The sequence below is a fragment of the Ptiloglossa arizonensis genome, chromosome 7 (genome assembly GCF_051014685.1).
Source record: "Ptiloglossa arizonensis isolate GNS036 chromosome 7, iyPtiAriz1_principal, whole genome shotgun sequence".
In the NCBI taxonomy this organism is placed as follows: Eukaryota; Metazoa; Arthropoda; class Insecta; order Hymenoptera; family Colletidae; genus Ptiloglossa; species Ptiloglossa arizonensis.
This window is the reverse complement of record NC_135054.1, coordinates 21,741,973-21,762,184: the sequence shown is the minus strand read 5'-3', so window position 1 is coordinate 21,762,184 and position 20,212 is coordinate 21,741,973. Positions and strand designations below refer to the sequence as shown.

Below are 20,212 nucleotides of genomic sequence, written 5' to 3'. Positions count from 1 at the left end.
GTTAACCGCGACACCGGACCATCGATTGCACTCGACTGTCTCAATTTTTAATTCAATTTGATCGCCACCGTGACGTTCCTCCCCCTCTGGAAATAAAACTCGGTCGCTTGTTCGAGGGGCAGTCGAACAACTGGCCCGTGAACCGACGGTTCCCTCAACATTTTTGCTTTTTACCTAAAGAATAATTGGATCGGAATGGAAATTGCCGAGCACGTATCTCGCGTAACCTAGTTTAATACAGAGGGGACATTTCTTCAACACCGTGGATCGCTCGTAAGATATTTCGCCGTGATTTTTCCCAAATAGTTATTCGACGAACAAGAGAAAAATTGTTCGCGAGCACTTACAATGCTCCGAGTTTAATTTTCATCTCGTAAATAGAATGTACCACCGCGAAAGAAAGAACTCTTCGCGAAATATTTGCGACGACATTCCTCCGGATAGCTTACACGGTAAACATCCAAAATGGAAAGTCCCAGCAACGGTCCAGGCGGCACGGAACGTGTTATCAATGCGTTAAGCAACGCCCGCATCTCTGCAGCACCGAAACCGCGTTTCGTAACGACGAGAACGCGTGACCGGAAAACGGTTAAACGATGAACGATGTTCCGACGGTGATTTTCGTAATCGTACCGATGGAAACGCGCGCGGAACGTTTCGCTCGTCGTAAAAGAATCGATCGCGTTTCTCTTGGTCGTTTCCCGGATCGAATTCGATCGCGTTGCTCGCGATATCTCGCGTTGCGTTTTACGGAGGAGCCCGAGCGGAAGATCGAGGGCCGTTAATTAACGCGACGCAGCGTCCATCGGCTTCCTGGTTTCCGCGTTACGTAAAGAAGCGGGCCCGGCGATTCGCGTTGGACACGAGAGACGCGTGACGTTATTTCGGGCGGCATCGCTCGTTTCCAACCGAGGAGGAATCATCGACGCGAGATGATCTCTTTGCAGTGCAGCGAGACGCACCGAAACTGACGCATCGCGCGACGTATTGCGTCCGACTTGCGGTATTTGCCGGGCGTGACAGCATCGCGAAGCCCCGATGACATTCGTTGGTTATCCATCGGTGACTCGACTCCTTCCGGAGTGGATCGGGCTCGTTACGAATGCCGGAGACGACCCTGTTTTGTATTTTATCGCGTCAACGTTTCGTTATCCGCGTTGCGAACGTGTCGCGTTCTACGTGAACAAAAATGTACACCGGATCGAAAACGAGCACCCGTGTCCGCTTCGATTTTATTTCGTCGATTTTCCATTTAAACGCGTTTTATCGCGTCATCCTTTAACATCGATAAATTTCCATCGAGGGTAACAGCGTCTCGTTGCTCTAAATATCGAAGAGATTCGAGACCGAAGTACCCCGTTTACGGCCAATTTTCTCATCCTCTGTACTTTCGTCCTCGGATTTCATCCAATCCGGACCTCCTCCCGTATCTGGTTCTTCGACGAAAGGAAATCCGGTTATAATTAATTCCGCTACAACTTAATTAGGAGTTACGCGAGGAGAGACGCTTCTTTTATTGCAACAATTTATGCGGAAGAAAAATGAGAATCGAAATTCCTGCTACCCGCGCTCGAAACAGTTACGAAAGCGTTTCTTTTATTTTGTTTTTTTTTTTTTAGATTCCAGCGTAAACGGACGAAACGTAGCTCCGTTGGAAAACGCGATCGGAAGTGCGTTCAACGCGATCCTCTTCGAACAGATACGCGTTGAAAAAATAATAAGATTCGGCCGCAAAGGCTGTGCAACAACCACGAAGCTGCAACGATGCAGTAAGAAAATTGAGGATGCGCGAAAGCAAATTACTATACCTGTGCCGCGTAGTAAATTAAGCGGACAGTAATTAACCGTTTCGTCGACACCTCGAGTGTCTTTCCATTTTCTAAAAATGTATCCACCTCGGCCAAATCGAATTGACCGACACACTTGCCCACTTTTCGTGGAAATGTTCAAAGACGAGGCGAAGAATAAATTTTCGCCGGAATAGCGTCGAGTCGTCGACACGTAAAAAATCATTGGCCCGAGAGAAAGTGGTCGGTAGCGAAACGATATCGTTCGCTGGCTGCGGAGCGGCTGAAAATAAAACCCCGTGTAATTGTACGCGGCGATGATAAAATGATCCATATCCTCCGGTCGATCGGGCCGGGAACTTGACGCGCGAAAATTGGTCTACATTAGGAAATAGCCGACAAAAAGGCTGTTCGCACTTACGCGTGATCGGAGCTGGCCCTCGTGAGACGGCGCGTGCAGCCCGATCTCATCGAGCGGCGTCGGCCGACGTCGCTCTCCGGAGTCCTACGAGCAGCTGATGCGTCCAAACGGCCCGATCACCGGTCACGCTTAAACGCCAAACATCCTCTCGAAACGCACTCGGGAACGGTTCGCTTTCAACGGCATCGCCCCTTTGCCCGGATCCGAACTGTAACGGGGATCGACACGGTGAACCCTTTCGCGTTTCGAACTCCTCGGTGAAAATCGTGTCTCCGTAGAGATCGTAGTTTCGTAAAACCGTGTACACGATTTGGAGAGAAAACGGTTCGTCGAGGCGGCCGCGGAGACGATTCGATCCGACACATGCACGCGTACACAGGATCACAGGATCACAGACGGGAGGGACGGTCGGCACACGCGTCTCGACGAGATACGTTCGTCGATGATTCACAAGCCGGTGGATCGCGCACGATGGATAGCGATCTCGCGGATTCTCGGCGCGTTGGGCGTCTTCCAGGACGGTCTCGAGCGTCCACCACGTGGTGAAGCGAGCCTCGACACGGCCCGAAGGAGTCTCCCGGCGAATTCTGCGAGGCTTGCTTTGTGTGTGCGTTCGACGGGGCACACGCGTGTCTGCGTGAAAATGCGTGAACCCGCGTGTCACGTGGCCCTTAAGCCCGGCTCACAAGGGGCAGAAGCCTCGAGCCGAAGGCCATTGTTGTCCTCCGCGGTAACATCGAGCCGGGAACGACTGCTACTGCCTACGCGAAAGAATCGCCCGGCCCGGAGGGTAGTTTATGCCACGGCACCCCATAGGGGACTGAAGCCCTCGTGCCATGGACCAAACATCTGCCCGTGACCCCCACCACCCGCCGACCCTACCGAACGCCGCGTGCATTTCGACCGGCCCCTGTCTCTCCCCCTTAGCTTCTTTTTTTTCCCTTCTTGCTTTTTCCACCGCCACCACCGCCGCCGCCGCCGCCGTCCGAAATTTCTCGACGCTTGGCCCACGCTTACTTCGCTACGTGTGCTCGGTTTGCGGGCCTAACGAAATAATCCACACCGGACACCGAAGATCGAATCGAGCAAACTTTACGACCAATAATTAATCGACCACTGGCAACAATTTTACACCGTACGCAACGCCGACACCCGGACCGTCCAATTGAGAAATCGTTGGATAAATAATCACGAGTCTAGACGTTTCTCCCGTCGAGGGATTCCTACTTACGGATCGATAGAGTCGGAAATAACGAGTTACTTGACTCTCTCGAGGAGAACATTTCCTTTTTTTCGTATTCGCAATTCGTCCGGTGAACGTCAACTCGAAATCGATAAAGTCGAGAGCAAAGCGCGCGTTCCACGCTTCTATTTTGCGCTCGGTGTTGCGTGACCGTTGCGCGACGAAGAGAACCGATAGAGGCGTGTAATTCCGCTGGAAAAGAGAACGCGGAAGAAAACAGTCAACCCCCGTCGGGTCTGTTCGTAATTTACGACGGTGTACCGAAATTCTCGAGAACGTTACCGGCTGATCGGAGCCGACGGCTCGAAAATGGTAAACGGAGCATGGAAAGAATCGCGTATACACACGGCGCAATTGGCGTCGCGATGCGTGCGCGGGAAAGGAACGCCGAGGGCGGCGATGTCGAAGCGATTAGGGCGGTTCCGGGAGATGCATAATGCATAGGCGTTGATGCATGGGTTTCGCGATCGATTTCGTGGCATTGTTTTAAACGATCCGCGTGGCGGGGAGAGCGCGAAGAAACGTTACGACACCGCGTCGATGATACGCAACGACGCGATCAACGTTCGCGAGCGTCCCGGCGGCTTTTCGTATAATTTCCCGCAACATTTCGAACCAGTTTCCCAACGATATCGTACCGTCCTTTGTCGTGTAAATTACCAGCGAATACAGAAGCAGCATCGACCGCGCCGCCGGAAACGCGATGCTAATTTAATGCGTCACCACACCCCGTGCCCCGACGGTGCTCGTGCCCCGTCGAACCACGATAATTAGGATCGTTTCACGGTATATTAAGAACCCGTCTGCCACGGTTTTGGGCGCGTCGAAAATCCGTTCCCGTACAACTCGAAACGATCGCTCGACATCGAAGAATCGTTTACTTCGCAACGCAGCGAGTAACTGCTGCCGCAGGAAACACGAGGGGAGCAACCGAGTCGTTGATTAAGCGCGTAGCTCAATTACCGGTAAAAGTAAGTGGAACGATCGACGAACGCGACGGGATTCCCTCGTGAAATCTTTCCTCGGAATTTCCATCGATCCGAAGTGAAACGTTCGAGAGGGATCTCGAGACGATCCGAGCGTGTACGGAGGGCCCACCGAAATAAACCCGAGAACGTCTCGCGAAATTTGTCCCGGCTGGAACCTCAAGGTCGTCCTCCAATCGTAACGAAATTAACCTCGAAACGGTCGAGGAGTACTCTCGACGACGTTTCTCGTCCCCGAAACTCGCGAAAGAATATTTCCACGGGTTCGTCGTCGATTCGACCGTGTCCGAATGCTCGTCCACCGAAATAAACGTCGAAACGGTGACGAAACTATCTCGAGCCACGATGTTCTCCACGGACGAAACGGGACACAAACGCGCCGGTCACGCACAAATTGCGATATTTCCCAAGCGTTTCGATTCGCATCCCTGTCTGGCAGTCGGCGAAAGGAAACCGCCAAAGTCCATTACGAAGCGTGCACGCAACACGCGAGCGGAGACCGCGAGGGTAATTACGTATGCGAGCGTAGACGGTGCACGCAGCGCGCGTGCATAACGATTTCGCGCTCGAAGCCGCGACGACGACGACGACGACGACGACGACGAGGAGGAGGAGGAGGAGGAGGACGCGCGCGACCTAGCTCGCAAATTGCAGCTGGTCAGAGGAGGGTCAGCCCGGACAATTGGCGGCAATTGACGGCAATTAGGGACAGAAGCCCGTGACGGTCGTGATTTCGTCGATGAACGGAACGACGCGGATCGAGTCAGCGCCGCGTCGGTGGGGGGACGCGTTTTCGGATTTAAAACGTCCGACACTTTCGCTCGACGCCGATGCCGGCCGGTGTAGTCCTCGTCGTCCTCCTCGTCGTCGTCTTTGTCGTTGTCGTCGCGCACTCTAATGAGAGGGCGTCGCTGAATTCGAATCGGAGTTTCGCTCGATTCGATCGTGTCTCACCGTGGTAAAACGCTTTGTTGAATAACCGTTCGCGACTAATTACTACACGGCCGGTTGATTACAATCGCGACGGTGAAACGAGCGCCGTAACGATTAGACGATACCTCCCCCTGGCTCGAAGACGAGAGTTTACGATAATAACTCGTCGAAGAATTACGACGCAGAAAGGAGTTTAGCCGAGATAATTGGAGAATCGTAGAAAGTAAACGAGCGGTCGTTGAACCGACGTGTTCGGTTACGTTTGCCAGCTGGAACGGGTTAAGAAACGTCCTCGGTAATCGAAACGTCCTCGATGCACCGCGTCGTAGGAATTCCTTAGGACGTACCCGTGGACTTTGCTAAAACGGTCGATGACGCGTACGCGTACGCGTACGTCTCGCGCGTCGAGATCTTCGGAAATCGTTTCCACGACTGGCTGGAATTCCGCGCCGGGGTAAAGAAGAAACGGTCACGCTACACGGATATCTTCATCCGTTCTAGCCGCGGCAAGAAACGTAACTTCGAACGAGTCCGAACGAAGTAAGAGGCGAGAGAGACCAGCGGTGTCCTTGATGCCAGGCTTCTCCTAACAAGGGTTGCCGGTTGGTCCGCTGAAGTGGCAGCGCGACCAAATGAACATCCCATAAAAGGGACGCGTTGAACCTTTCCGAGAAAGTCCAACCGGGATTCCAAGGGAGGAAGAAATCCTCGGGGAAGCGGGACGTGCTCCGCGAGACAAAGGAAAGACACTTTTCAGGGAACGGGAGGAAAAAGATCGTACGTGGATATTTCTCTCTTCGAATTTAGCGAGCTGGTCTCGAAATTGCGAAAGTACGCTGGCCGGAGATTCCTCGAGTTTCCACGAGGGAGGAGCGGCTCTCGTTGATATTTTTCGAAGCGTTCGTTCGCGATAATGCGGGTCGCGTTCGCAACTAGAGACGTCAAACACCGTGGCTTGTTATCGATTTCCACGTTCCGGCGAGTCATTGTTTCGTCTCGAGAGGTCTGCACACATTCGTTTCGCGCCTTCCGAGGGTGTTTGCTGAAAAGATTAGCTCGGTGCTCGTGTACCTTTCACGTCTGCCTTCGAGTGGGAATAACGAGCCTCGGAATCCCCGGGAGAAGGCCCGAGGACCGAGCTATTTTACAACCACCGTCGCTAGTTCGCGTTACACCGTTCAGAGGGGGTGAGAATTTTTAAACACCCTCGAAAACGATCGTAGCGGTAAACTAGCGACACTTTTGAATGAAAAAAAAAAAGAAAAACTCCCCGAGCAAAGTTACTTGCCCAACGTTTTAGCGAGTCGTGGTTAACGCGAGGTAAGACCGTTTAACGAGTCGCGAATGCAAAGAGTACACCAGACGTTGTCACTTTCGACGGAAAAAGTGAAATCGGTGTTAAAATTTCGAGAACACCTACACCCTCTGTGCACCCACGACGCGTGCTTGATAATTTGTGTCGTAACCTGGACGTTTTCTCGGCCGTTCTCGTCGAACGCTTTAGCGAGTTACGGTTAACACGAGCTAAGCGCGTTTAACGAGTCGGGGGATCCAAAGGGTACACCGTCTTGTCACTTTCTTCGTAAAAAGTGATAGCGATTTCGAAACTCTCACACCGTCCATTTCTATCGTAAATAGATCCGTCCACTCCCACAATTTATTATCCGCTCCCACGTTCCGTCCTTTCGAATAATTTAACTCGATTTACTTCCACTTCCCGTTAATTATTTTTCCTGGTTGTTTCTTCAATTCCTAAACGTCGTCCCGCGACCGTGACCGTTCCAAAGAAATAGCCAACACCCCGTTCGCAATGATAAATATTTATACTCCGAAAGAGAGAGAGAGAGAAAAAAAAAGGAAGAATTCTCGTTGGTCGAGGAGCAGCTGCGACATTTTCCCTTCTTTGTCCAGGGTGGCGCGAATCAGGATTTTAATATCCCGGGCTTCGGCTCCGAGCTCCTTATCGTCCCTTTCCACTGAATGACGTCATTGTCTCGCCTCCTCGAAGGCTGGGAGTTGCAACGGCGTGCGCCAGTGTGAGTACAATATTTTGGCAGACCGTCGTCCGGGGCCTTCTGACTCACTCAAAAGGAGAACACTCGAGCCATTGTGCACCGGGTCCATCCTAAGGGCGCGTTCACACGCGGAGTAAAGGTCGCGGTGGCGGCACGCGAACGCGCACCTCGCGATCGATAACTCGCATGAATGAATCACGAGGCTGCTTCACCTCGGGCCAGCGTAACACCTCGCGACTCTTTCCACGTTTCTCGCTCGATAACGCGGGAATTCTCGCGATTCGTGCCGAGCTCGCAAGGATTTTACCAAACGGCTCACGACCAGCCAACCGACTCGTTCGCGTCGACGCGAATGTGGATCAATGCCAACTGCTCGTAAACGGAGACGACGTTGAAGGTAATTAGATTCGTCGCGTTGACAGTGCTCCAATTGCCGACGGTGCAAAAAATACCCTTCGAACTGTGCGGACAATTAGTTCCTCGGTTCGCGATTGTTCCTAATTGAAGGTGTCTGCGTTTCCCGTTCGGTCCACGATCGAAGTTTCCGAAGGCTAAAGAATCTACGGAGCCGTTGAACGAAATAAAATGTTCCGATTCGTTCCTTGATTTTCGATTTTCCTTTCTCTTTCGGTCTACGGTCGACGTAGAAGCTACATAACGAATGTAGCCATTGAATAGAAATAAAACGCTCCGTCTACTTTTCAACCGTTTTCGAGTCACCGCGTATGGAATACGTGTACGAGTATACGTCCTCTCTCGCGGTGCACACTCACCGGTGGGAGGTACCTTCTTGCACAGGATCTGGGTTAGAGTCGGACACACGGACGTTGCTCCAATTGTCGACGATGCAAAAGGAAGTCTCGAAACAATGTAGATAATTGCCTCGATTCCAATCCGAGACAACCCCCATTTGTAGAGACGGATCGGGCAACCGAGTATCTCCTACTTCTCCATTCTCTTTCGTACCGCGAGCAACGTGGAAGCTGGAAAATCGATCCGGCGCTCGTGTGCGACGAAAATCCCATCCACTTTTCAACCGAGAGATTTTTCATCGCCGCTACGAAGGGTGAAAATTACGAACGCGTTAGAAACACGGGGCGCGTGCACGTGTCCTCGTATCGAGTATCTTCTCGATTACGATTTATGCGACCGGTGTTGGGAGATTGTTTCTCGCGCGAGAGTACGTCTATGCGCGTTGAACTAATTTTCGTCGTAAAAATCGAGATAGCTGGTCGTTGCACCCTCGGTTAGTTCCTCGCGGTGGGTGATATTTTGCGAAACGGTGTAACGTGACGGTGTACCTTGTTCGTTGAATATTCATCGATGAGGATAGAATTTCACACCGCTCCCATGAGGAACGCTCGCAGCTACGTTCGTATAACGGAGCGGCGCAGTGCGCGTTGTGAGCGGGGCTTAAGGGCGCGCGATACACTCGCACAGGGAGCTGACAGCTGTGCCCGATAGCCCACATGGCGCTCTTTGCTCTTGTCGGGATGCAGGCCTATCGATTTTATCGTGTAGTTTCGCTAACGAATGGACGGTCGGACGTTGATTAGAAGGCAGCGGTTTATCGCTCGATAGTTATTGACTCGTCCTGCTCCTTCCAGCAGGACTAGAGGAAGCCCCATCGTCGAGTGGTATCGCATCGCCTCGATACTTCCAACGGCTGCGTCTCGAGGCAACTCGTTCCTAAGGATATTATACGTATACGGAGTTATTGCTACGCTTGCCTCGCCGAGAGGACCATCGAGCCGATAAAATTCGAGAAAACGAATTCGAGAAAACGTCCAACGAAAGCTCTCCATTGAAATTGCGACCGAGCATCGTGTCTGCGCAGTTCGACGATAGAAACACCTTCGATCTTTTCCTCGAGTTTCATCGATTTTGCGAACCTTCGTCGATCGAATGGATCGCCATGTTTCCCCGCGTGCGTCTTCAAAGTTTTTAAGATCGTCGAGAGACGTATTCGTTTCTCCCTCGATCCGGAAATCTCGTAAAACGACGAAACTACCGAAAAAAGTTTCGGCCGGTGAAGCTCTCGGTAAGAGTAACGGGTGGCGAAACGTTTATCGGTACACCGATATATTGCCTTAGTAACCGGACGACAAGCAGAGCTTGTCCATATCTGTAGCACGTCGATAAACACGATTGTGTGCGCTCACAAATCACCGTCTGTCATCACGGGAACCTATAGACTCCGAGGAAACAAGTTCGACGTTTTATTTTAGATTCTCAAGTTCAGGGTCGGCTTACGGTCGCGCTCTACGCGCGTACAAGTGTATACCGAGGTTCACCGCGAGATACGAGAGGGAAAAAGCTCCCCTTGGAAAAGAATACGCGCGACCTTGGAAACCGAAACCCGTAATCTTGTACAAAATTTTCTACCGCGCGTCCCGTGTAAACGGGACAATTAGCTGCCCCGTTTCTAGAGACGCATTTCCCTCGAACGTGTTCGAATAAAGTTCTAATCCCACGCCACCGACTCGTTAACGCCCATTGCGACTCCAGACACAATTTTCCGCTGCGCGTTGCATTCCACGTAAACGAGATAATTAGGCGTCCCGTTTCTAGAGTAACGCTCGCCTCGAGCGTAAATATCGTCTCGGTGAAGAAGTTCTAATCCGGCGGTATCAACGCGTCGACGAAATTTTCCGTCGCGGATCTCGTCTCGCGCGAACGCGACTATTTCGCCGCACCGTTTCCAAGCAGGTGGACACCTGCTTCCGCCGCGATACAGGAGTCTCCGTTAAAATTCTAATCCCGCGACGTCGGCCGGTTAACGCTCGGTGTTACGAAAAGTCGGGAAAATCCGTGAAAGAATCGCGGGACGGTGTCCGGGTGTTCCCATCCGGCGACGCGGCGCACGGCAATCCCTTCGGATAGACAATCGCCGTGACGCAGAACGGAGTAGAAAGTAATGATACCGCGGAGAACGCTCCGCTCGAAAATCCTCTTAAAGCTGCCTTAACGAGTGAACGACCGCGAGCTGGAGGCGGTTTAATTGGAGCCGCGAATGATGAATGGCACGGTAGGCCGGGAGCCTCGAGCGGCAGCTATCTCCGACCTTAAACGACGTATCATCCGGAAATTAGAATGAAACCAAGGCCTACCGGTCGCGAAAAAAATCACCTCCGGGGGCCTTGAATTTCGCGGGGCCGGCTACATCGCGCGCCGGAAGAGTTACGACGTCGCCGATTTACCAACGCGGTCTCTCGTTCGGCCTATCGCGCCGCGCGGGAATTATTAACGATCGCTACGTGGTCTTAATTAGAGCGAGACAGCGACCGTTGTTAATGACTCCCGCGATACCACCTCTCCGCAGGGCGTTCGCGAGACCGTGATTGCATCTCTGCGGGCGCTCGATCCCGAAGATATTAGAGACGATATTGGACGGAATCCAGCAAACGTTCGTACGCTTGTTTTTTCTTTCTCCTTTTTTTCTTTTTTTTCTTTCCACGGGCGAAAAGGTTTCCACTTTTCACGGCTACCGACGATGAAATTGAATCGCACGGAAATTTCATTACGGTCGTCTAAAACGTCCCTCGAGGGGTTCGCGCCACATTCACGGGCGTTTCTTCGGGAACATTCGACTAGACGTCTACTTAATTTTATCGATGAATCGTCGAATCATCCAAATTGGAAACACGAGGAAGTTTTTCAAACCGTATCAATGTCTGTATACCTTTTACATTCTTGAGAGCATCGTTCTTTTCGGGAATTGTAAAAGATAGCGAGATTACGAAACTTTCACGTTGAGTCCGTAGGATTCGGTGGTGATTACCTTCTTCGCGGGTCCGGACGAACCGACTCCGCGCGATTGGCCGTAACTTGGGCGGGAATTGAAATTTTCGAATTAAATTTCGTAGACGCGTGGCTCGATTCGCGTACGGGCAATGTGGAAGAATTCGGTCGAGTTACGGGCCGCGCGATCGGCGAAAAAAATTTCTAAAACCCGGATCGGTGTCGTAACCCGCCCGTTAACGTCGAGCTGAATTCGCGAACGTAGCTCGGCGATATTAAACGCGTTACGCAACGAATTTCTAGCAGCGAAAATACCGTCTTCCGTTTTCGGAAGGGAATATCGAAGCTTTCACTGACCGCAACCGTGCTCGCCTACCAATGATCGTATTGTTGCACGACGACGCCATTGTGTTCCCTTAACGGTCGTTGCGGTAATTTCGTTTATGCGAACCGTGACAACGCGGGCGAACTCGAGCGTGTGGTAATTCCGCGTTAACTCGACACGAACACGACGAAAGCATCCGTCTTCGAACGAACAAATTGGAACGAGTTCGACCGCGACGGAAAGAAAGAACAGAAAAAAGGCAAAGAAAAAGAAAAACAGGAAAGTTCGAACAACGATGGTCGCGGGATTATTTCATCGAGAACCCCATCGGTGTTCAAAAGAAGCTGATGCAACGCTGGAACGAAACACCGAGTACACAAAGGCTGTGTCTACTTTCCTCGAAGCGTGCATCCCTCGAAGCTGTATTAACAATAAAGACATCGCCCGACGCGACACGCTTATGAGAGGAAACACGTGTTACGCGCCGGCTACTCTAAATATTTAGAGACCGCCTTTGCGCAGGGAGTCGCCTCGTAAACGTTTCGTCAGCCATCGGGAGAAAAGGTCCCCGTTTCTTTTACACGAGGTGTTCTCCGCTCGATTTTTCACTATTTCTCCGTCCGATTCCTCTCGTCCGTCGAGTTCTCGCTCGAGCTGGTAAGCGAGAACACGTGCTATTGTTTCGTCGAACGCCCTTAAACTTCGATCGGAGTTCTCGTGAGAGAGAGAGAGAGAGAGAGAGAGAGAGAGAGTGACGTCACGGTCATTGGAAACGGATATTAAAGTTCGCGCCCTTGTCGCGGACGTCGCGACGCTCTTCTGCGGAGCAGACCTCCTTTGTTCGGAGCAGCGGTGCTCAAAGCCGACTACGAGGCCCGAAAACCGCCTCGAGGAGAATTTTCGGTTGCCGAGATATCGTGGAATTTCCCCCGGGGAGAACTGTTCGTACAAATAGACTCGTAACGTACGAATACGAAATGACGTCGATCGTATTTTCTCACGGAAGAAATTACGCCAAGAAGTCTGGTCACGCAACAATGACTTCCTCGATTCTAGAGTCTGGTCCTGGTTCGAGAAGAAAGAAGCCGCTCGCTCTTATCGTAGAGAAGTAATCGCGAACGTAATTCCACGCTTCGAAGACAGCGAAGAGGAAGAGCAAAATGTTCGGTTAATTAGAAGTCATCTGTCTGGCAAAAACTATCTATCACGATCTCGGAGCACGGTGCAGAAGAAGACGGTATAATTTACAATATTTCCTTCGCGAGTTTCTCACGAAGAAATTACGTTAAGAAGCCCAGTCACCCAAGAATGGCTTCCACGGTTTCGAAGACGCGTCCAGATTCGCTCGAGAAGAAAGATCGAAGCCTTCTGTTACCGCGGTTCGAGACAGAAGTAATCGGGAACGTAATTCCACGCGTCGAAGACCGTGAAGGGGACAATGGAAGCAAATAAGAATTCTCCTTCAACCTCGAGACGAAGAAGCCAGTAGTATCTTTCCTTGGAACGAGATCGCAGGGATCGCTGGAAAAAAAAACGATTTCGGAGAAAATTTCGCGTTGATCGAAAATCGCTCGATCGGAGAACGTTTACAATTGAATTAAAATTCTAATGAAAATTCAACAGTCTCTTGAAAGAAGCATCCGTCGAAGTAGAGAGGTAAAAATAAAATCCATTTGGCGTGCAATTTCTCACGGAAGGAGCCCAGTCGCTCGACAATGCGCATAGGTGTTGGATATGCTCGAGGAGATTGAAGCTTCTGTTTCTATCGCGCGGAACAGAAGTAATCGCGAGCGTAATTCCGCGCGGGACCGTGAACGGTAGAAAACGAAGAAGAATCCTCGATTCAGCCTCGAGACGGAGCTCGCGCATTTTTACGCGAAACGAGATCGCGGTGGCGAGGGGGGAAATTGGGTCGACGGCGGAGGATCGATTAAAAACAACAATAAATTTCGTGCACGGGCCGCAGCTGCACGCAGGATGCAACCGGCGCACCGGCGTCTCGAAACACGGCTGGGCAACGTTCAATAACACGCCACGCTATTGCAGCACGCGTGTGTCCAATTCGAAGTACAGTTAGGTATGCGTTTGATAGCGCGTTCGACTCCGCGATCGTAAAGACCGGTAAAAATCGTAATAAGCGCGCCGCGGAGCGGTGTACTTCTCCTCGGTATCGCCACCGTAATTCTCTCTTTCCATCGGCTACCGTGCACCGCTGGCAAGTAGCATTAAAACTCCAACCCAGAGAACACAGCCCTCGGCACCGAGGCGAAAAACGACCAACGTACACGCCGGAAGATTCCTGCCGTTGAAGTTTACCCGCCGTCACTTGGACACGTCGGGTAAACCTAATTATTGCCCCGCTCGGATTAACGCGCACGAACCGCCACATTCTTGCCGGAAAACGACCGAACGACCCTCCTGATAATTACCAACCGAAACAACGATGATCGACGAACAATCACCGGCAAAAGTAACTCGACATTTCGCACGATCGAGTGAAATTTACCACGGGGAAATTCTTGTCGCGGGGAAAATTCGCGAGAAAATTTCTACATTTCTTCGATAAAGATTGCAATCGAATTGTATCTCGAGAGAACAGAAGATTCGAGTAAACGTGGAATGTGGTATTTGTTGAAGTTCTCATTTTTGGATCGTTGCAAGACGGTACGTAGGTGGTACTCGTGGTGTAAGAAGTATTCAAAGGATGCTCGAAACGCGCGAGAACTATCCCATGGACGTTACGAGGCAGAGGGTATACATTTGTCCAAAAAACAGTACCGTGCTACGTTGCTACCGGAGGACTCTATCCTTGGGAAAAAGTGAGGCGGAGATACGGATCCGAGCGAGCGCCTCGAAGATTAATTCGAGAAGCTGACGCGTGGGATTCGCCAAACTTGGAAGAGACTCGGAAACTGATCCAGAACTCGTACGAGATACGGGCGTAACGATCGAGAGAGACGGAAGTCGCATTCGGTACGCGCGGTACGAACTTCAACGAGAACTTTCTCTCGAAAGTAATTCGCGCCGGGGATCCAAGTCCGTGACTTTGCGGCGGATTAATCGTTCAATAAAGGAACGCATCTCTGGAAGCCGAATCGACGAGTAGCTCGTAAAGCGGAATTTTCTCGTTTATCCGGCACGGTGTACATTGATTATTTACGGGCCCCGATAAGACTCGCGGGAAAGAGAGAGAGGCCCGAGTATCGTGTACTAAAAAGTTTCGCGTTTATTGCGGGCTTATCTTCATTGCCGGATTAAATTAACCTTGTCGCAATTAAGGATAAACGACGACTGCGAGTCGAAACTTCGGTTACGTCAGAATTTTTTACGATTCGATGATTTGCCCTCGTGGCGTTCGAAGGAGAACGTGACTTTGAAAATGCAACCGACGAACTTATCTTCGCGACGATAATCCTCGCTAGCCGCGAAGGAGACATTGCGTACGGGTATTCGTGGCGTCTCGAGGGTGATTTAAATAAAAGGGTCGAAGCGAAGATTACACCGGTACTTGAAGAACGAACGAAAAATACCTGGTCTAAAAATAAATACGGTTACCTCGAGTAAAGATCCACCGTAAATATCGCCTGCGCGTACTACGAGTAGAATCGATTCCATCGCGATCCATTATTTTTCGTAAAGATGATCTTCGACAACCTTGAGCGTACGATTCGGAAATGGATCGCCAAACTTTGGTATCCTGCACTTCTTAAAGACGAAAAATGATAGAAATCCTCGAACTCTTCCTTCTCGAGGTACAAATATTTGTTTGTTCACCGATGCTCGTCCTTGGGAAGAGTACGGTGCCAAAAGTTGGCCACTTGTGCCCGAAGCACCGTGTATATTTAAACTCGAGTTAACCGGCGTTACCCGCAACTCGAGTACGTTCGAAAGAGTTGGAGTGTATCGCCTCCAATCGACTCTCCCTTAACCTATAAATCTCGAACGTGGAACCTAGTTCGTCGACGATGCTAAACGCCGGTTGCGTGACGGGTTTCCGGTGTCCGTGGTCTCTTTTCCAGCCGGACAGAAGAGTCCAATTTTCGCGTCGGTCGTCCTTCGAGCGACATCGAAACGAACCAGGGAGAGATCGAAAGGCTTCGAGTGTGTACGCACCGTTGGGACAATGGTGTCCTTCTATCGTGGCCGATGTCGACGTATCGACACAATGGCAGCGGGCACGAGCCTACGTGTAGAGACCCGTGTAGGTAGTCACTGACATTTCAAAATGTCAGCGAGCCCTCTCGCAATGCGCTGTTTATCATTCGGGTTAACGGCGAGTCGTCCGCGTATCTATACCAAAGAGGATGGACGAGGATTCGCGAGCTCGCAGCGTCGTGGAAAAGCCGATCGATCGTCTCCTCGCACGAGGGAACGAGGAAAGTTCTCCGATGAACTTGACTCGAAACGATAGCAGGCCGAAGCCACGGAGGAGCCGAACATTTTAAGGGAAGAACCACGCGTCGAGCGTATCGAAAAAGAAAGCGCGGATGTACACCGTCTCTAAAAAGTTTCGAGCACCGTTCGATCTTGGTAGCGAACTCTTCTGTAGGTATTCGAAGGTTCGATAGAAGAGTGTTGTACTTTGAGACATTGTAGGTGTATTTGGATCTGGACGATAGATGCCAATTTGTCACAATCTCTTTCCTTGTGACAAAGTTTTGCCTATGAAACGTAAAACGATTGTTCTTAATCGATGGCCCACCCAAGTCCCCGGTAAAGTGTTCAAGTTTTATTTTCGATAACGTAAGTAAATGAGTATAAAAATTGCTCTATTTCTAGAAAAGGTGTCCCAAACTTTTGAGAGTCATTGTACACCTTTGCTCGAACCACTTCCAATCGCGAGAACGAACTCCTAGGAAAGAAAGGTTCTCCCAAGTTCAAGAGCACTCGCTTCTTTGGGACGGATTCTCGATACGCCTTCGATACACCTTTCTACGCGTACCTGGTAACTTATCGAGCAATGAAAATGCGAAAACCTTCCAGGGAATTTAACCTTTCCGTCGAGCGTGAACGGCTGATCCTGAACAGCGCGCTCTTTTTCGCGAAAAGGAGGCGAAGATTAATAACCGTATTCGACGCGCGGAATATCAAACCAGATTCCAGGAGCGAGGAGCTCTCACTCGGAGGATAATACTCGAGAACGGAGGCTTGCCCGACGTAATCATTTTTACGAGCGGCAATTCAATTAGGTCGCGCCCTTACGTACCGAAAGTTTAACGCGCAAATTAAAAGAAAGCGCTAATTGAATGCGCTTGTGCAACAGAGTACACAATGGAAGTCCCGTGTAAGTAACTGGTTAATGAAAATTGCTGCCAGGTGGTCTACACGGCGAGCTGTCGGTGCCAATACCTCGTAGACGCCGCGATATCGCTCGATAAACGCGCAAACAGGATGGAATCGATCGCGCGGTTCCAGTAATTAGCCCGTAATGTGTACGTAAATCACCTCTCAAACCGAAAGTCGTCGCGGAATGGAGAAAGCTACGACTTCCTTATCGCGTCCAGCCATTCGTCCCAGAACCTTCCAAAGGCCTCCAAACATCGCACGATGTTCCTCGAATCGTAGAAAAAAATACAGTGTTTCTGAAACGATTCTCCTTCGATTCCTGGAATTACAACGATGAAAAAGTGTCGCGTTCACTTCGACGATGACAGCTTTTCGAATTTACGGGTCGTGTAAAATATTCCAAGTGGCCTCCTACGGCAAGGTTAGCCACGCGTTACTAGCGTTATCGTTATCGTTATCGTTATTGCGATCGTAATCCCGTGCCTAGCTACACGTTGACGCGCTAACATTCCACTCGAACGTGTCCCCTAACGAGGGACTTTGAGAGACTGTATCGCGGTAACGGAGCAGTCAAGAGTCATAATATACACCTAGGGTCGAAGACCCTTTAGAAACACCCGGTAGATCGCTGAATTCTACGAGACTCGAATGTCCGGAGCGCTCCGAGCGATGAAAAATTCAAGTTTCGATCGCGACTCTTCCTCGAGTTATCGTTATTACACGGGTAAAGACACTTTGGTAATAGCAGAGGCACCGATCGGTGTAATACGAAAACGAGCGATTGCGCGACCGAGGGTAACAATTTTTGTAACGAGTTTCGAGGGGTTTGGTGATCCAGAAGGAAGATCCGAGGCCACGATGAACACTGTTAGTCGAGCTGAACGTTCCACGCGCGATCCACGGAATAGTCGCGGTGCGCAGTGTTGGATAAAACGGGACAAATGTTCCGTGTGTCCCGGTTGGAGCATCGAGTTTGCAAAAATTGAAAGTTCAAAATTTTAAAACGCGCTACCTCGACCGGAGCGATGCAAACATTCACCCAATATTCGTCCCGAGCAAATTAATAGGGGCTGTGAAAAAAAAAAGAAAAAAAAAAGTATCTCAGCTCGAGCGCAAATAGATTTACAGACCCGAGAATCGAGCTGAAACTCACGGTGTACGGAGCGTTACTCTCGCGTACAAAGTCTCCACTCGTAGCACATTTGCGCGTAATGTGTCAAGAGCAGATCGATCTGGAAATATTCTCGGATCGTAAAGGAAAGGAAAGAGTGGAGTCGCGGATGCACGGCGCGCGTGTTTGGAATAGGTCGATTTAATATAGCCGCGGTAGAAGGTGAGCAGTTGGATATTTTCTAAAGAAGCGGTACAAGCGAGATGGTTCCTGGAAAGGCGGAAGAACGTCGAACCCCTACGGTTTACCGATCGCGGAAAACCCCGTGAGTTTGTTTCTCGAGCGATCGCGGCGATATCGTTCGAGGAACCTCGAACGGTTTCGATTCGAAATAGTTCGCTCGGGTTTGTTGTCGATCCACGTGACTTTTACTCGGTTCCTAATTGCGCGTGGCGGATTAAACGCAACGAGGTTTCCAGACGGAAGAGCCTTCGCGGAGTATTCGCGGTCGCTTTTACTCGCATCTAACGAGCGATCTAGATTCGCCGAGCGCGTAACGTAGTCGGCAAATGTATAAACACCTTCTTCCCCCGGTTGTTCCCGGACGACGACTAAGCACGTTGAGAAAACTCGTACTCGGAGATCTCCTCGATTCGCGATCGCGATTACTCGGGATTATACGTCCATTCGTTCGGTCCGATTGATGTAACGACTATAATCGTTGCTCGAACGTCGGCGCTGGCCTCGCTAAGCGTCAGTTTAAATCACCCTACTCTCCCATCGTTCGTAGTTCTAAATTTACGACTTTCTCCGGCTAACCTGAACTCGAAGCACCGTTCCGATTTGTATTCACGGCCGATATCGAGATTCAAACGCGCGTGTACGTCGTTATTTTTTTCGTATCTTTTTTCTTTTTTTTTCATTTCTCCTCGCAGTTAAAAATCACGTGGGTCAACGCCTCGGGGCCCGGAGGTCGACTGTTATCCGCGAACTACGTGTTCCAGCGATTCCTTCGAATTAGAATTTACAAGTGCCGTCCAGCGGACGAGAGATCTCGGTTTTAACGTTGCGTTTTATCGGCTTCTAATTACCGGGAGTCAAAGAGCCGATCGTAGATCGGTTTGCGATCGATTATCAATTTTTCGAACGTCTGGTAGTCTGTTCACCGAACGTCCGCTTCGAAGACAATCCATCGCGGTAGAGTTCGTTTACCAGTGCGGTCGAAACATTTTCAAACATTCCTACGAGAAACGTAGATCGCGTAAAATTTCCCATCCGTCGACCCAGTAACGCGAAATATTCCACAATGGGTGTCTTTCGATCGTATAAAACTTTCCCCGCCACCGATCCGAGACAACGGTGTAAGAAAAGCGTTTGTATCTTAACCCTCGGAAACAAAGTGTCGTCGATTTATATTTAACGAGCGACGAGTCTTCGTAACCCGATAACGTATCGAATAAACCGTGCTATAATCGTATACAACGTTCCTCCGCGACATCGATGGCGATTCGTCTTCTTAGAGTCATTGACATAGATTCCCTACTTTCTCCGTCATATAACTTTTACAGTCTGCCGCGTCATCGGCGCGAGTGTCGTCCATCCGAACGTGTTTCGCGGGATTCTTATTAGCAGTCGTAACGACGTACGTTTCGAGAACCTCGTGAGCGCTACTCGTTGACCCTGAGCCATGAAACTCCTCGATCTCGAACCGTTTCGCTAACGGGCTCGAATCGAGCCGCGATTCTTGCAACCGTGTATCGAGAAACCGTCAATCTTCGTTACGTAATTCCAGTTATTCGGTTGCAGGGTATTAACCGCGTTGAATCGCGATCCCTTCGGCCGTTAACGTCCAGACGTTTGACCCCTCGAATTCCGCGTACCTCCGGCGCGCTTGTTCCTCGAATCACGGTTCGATCTTCGCTCGATACCGGACCGTCGAGATCTTTAATGTCTTTGATTTACACGGAGCAATAAGACCGAACGACTCTCTACGTATCCTCTCGTACCGCGTCCAATCCCGATTGCGTAATCGGGTTTATCGCGGGACGGGACACCATCGAGATTTATTACCATCTTAATTGAGCGCTTGAATCACGAGCTACGTAACATTGTATCGAACCTATCTTCCGACACGTGCAATCTTTCCACCGATCGCGAATATTCCCCTCGCATGGGCGCGTCGAAATTCTATCGATCGACGGAACCTTCGACTACCAACGCGTTCTCTCGTTTTCGATCGAAAGACAACACGTGTCCAGTCCCGATGACAACGAGTTACGCGAATATCGTGGTACAGTGCCACCGAGAAGAGCGGAGAAACAAAATTACCGAACCTTCGAAAGTTTGACTATCGCCACGGCGAAA

At 50.5% G+C, this 20,212-nt stretch overlaps 1 protein-coding gene across 2 annotated transcripts in view; it reads right to left on the bottom strand.

Moving 5' to 3' along the window:
- The window catches only part of Daam (disheveled-associated activator of morphogenesis-like protein), a 79,079-nt gene that overhangs the window by 58,128 nt on the left and 739 nt on the right, over positions 1-20,212 (bottom strand). Inside the window, exon 2 of one of the 2 annotated variants that reach the window (XM_076316294.1) lies at positions 2,209-2,416. The exons of the other annotated variant lie outside the window; for it this stretch is intronic. The gene's annotated coding sequence lies outside the window, so the exon portion shown is untranslated. The remainder of the gene's footprint in view (positions 1-2,208; positions 2,417-20,212) is intronic. 2 annotated transcript variants of the gene reach the window in all.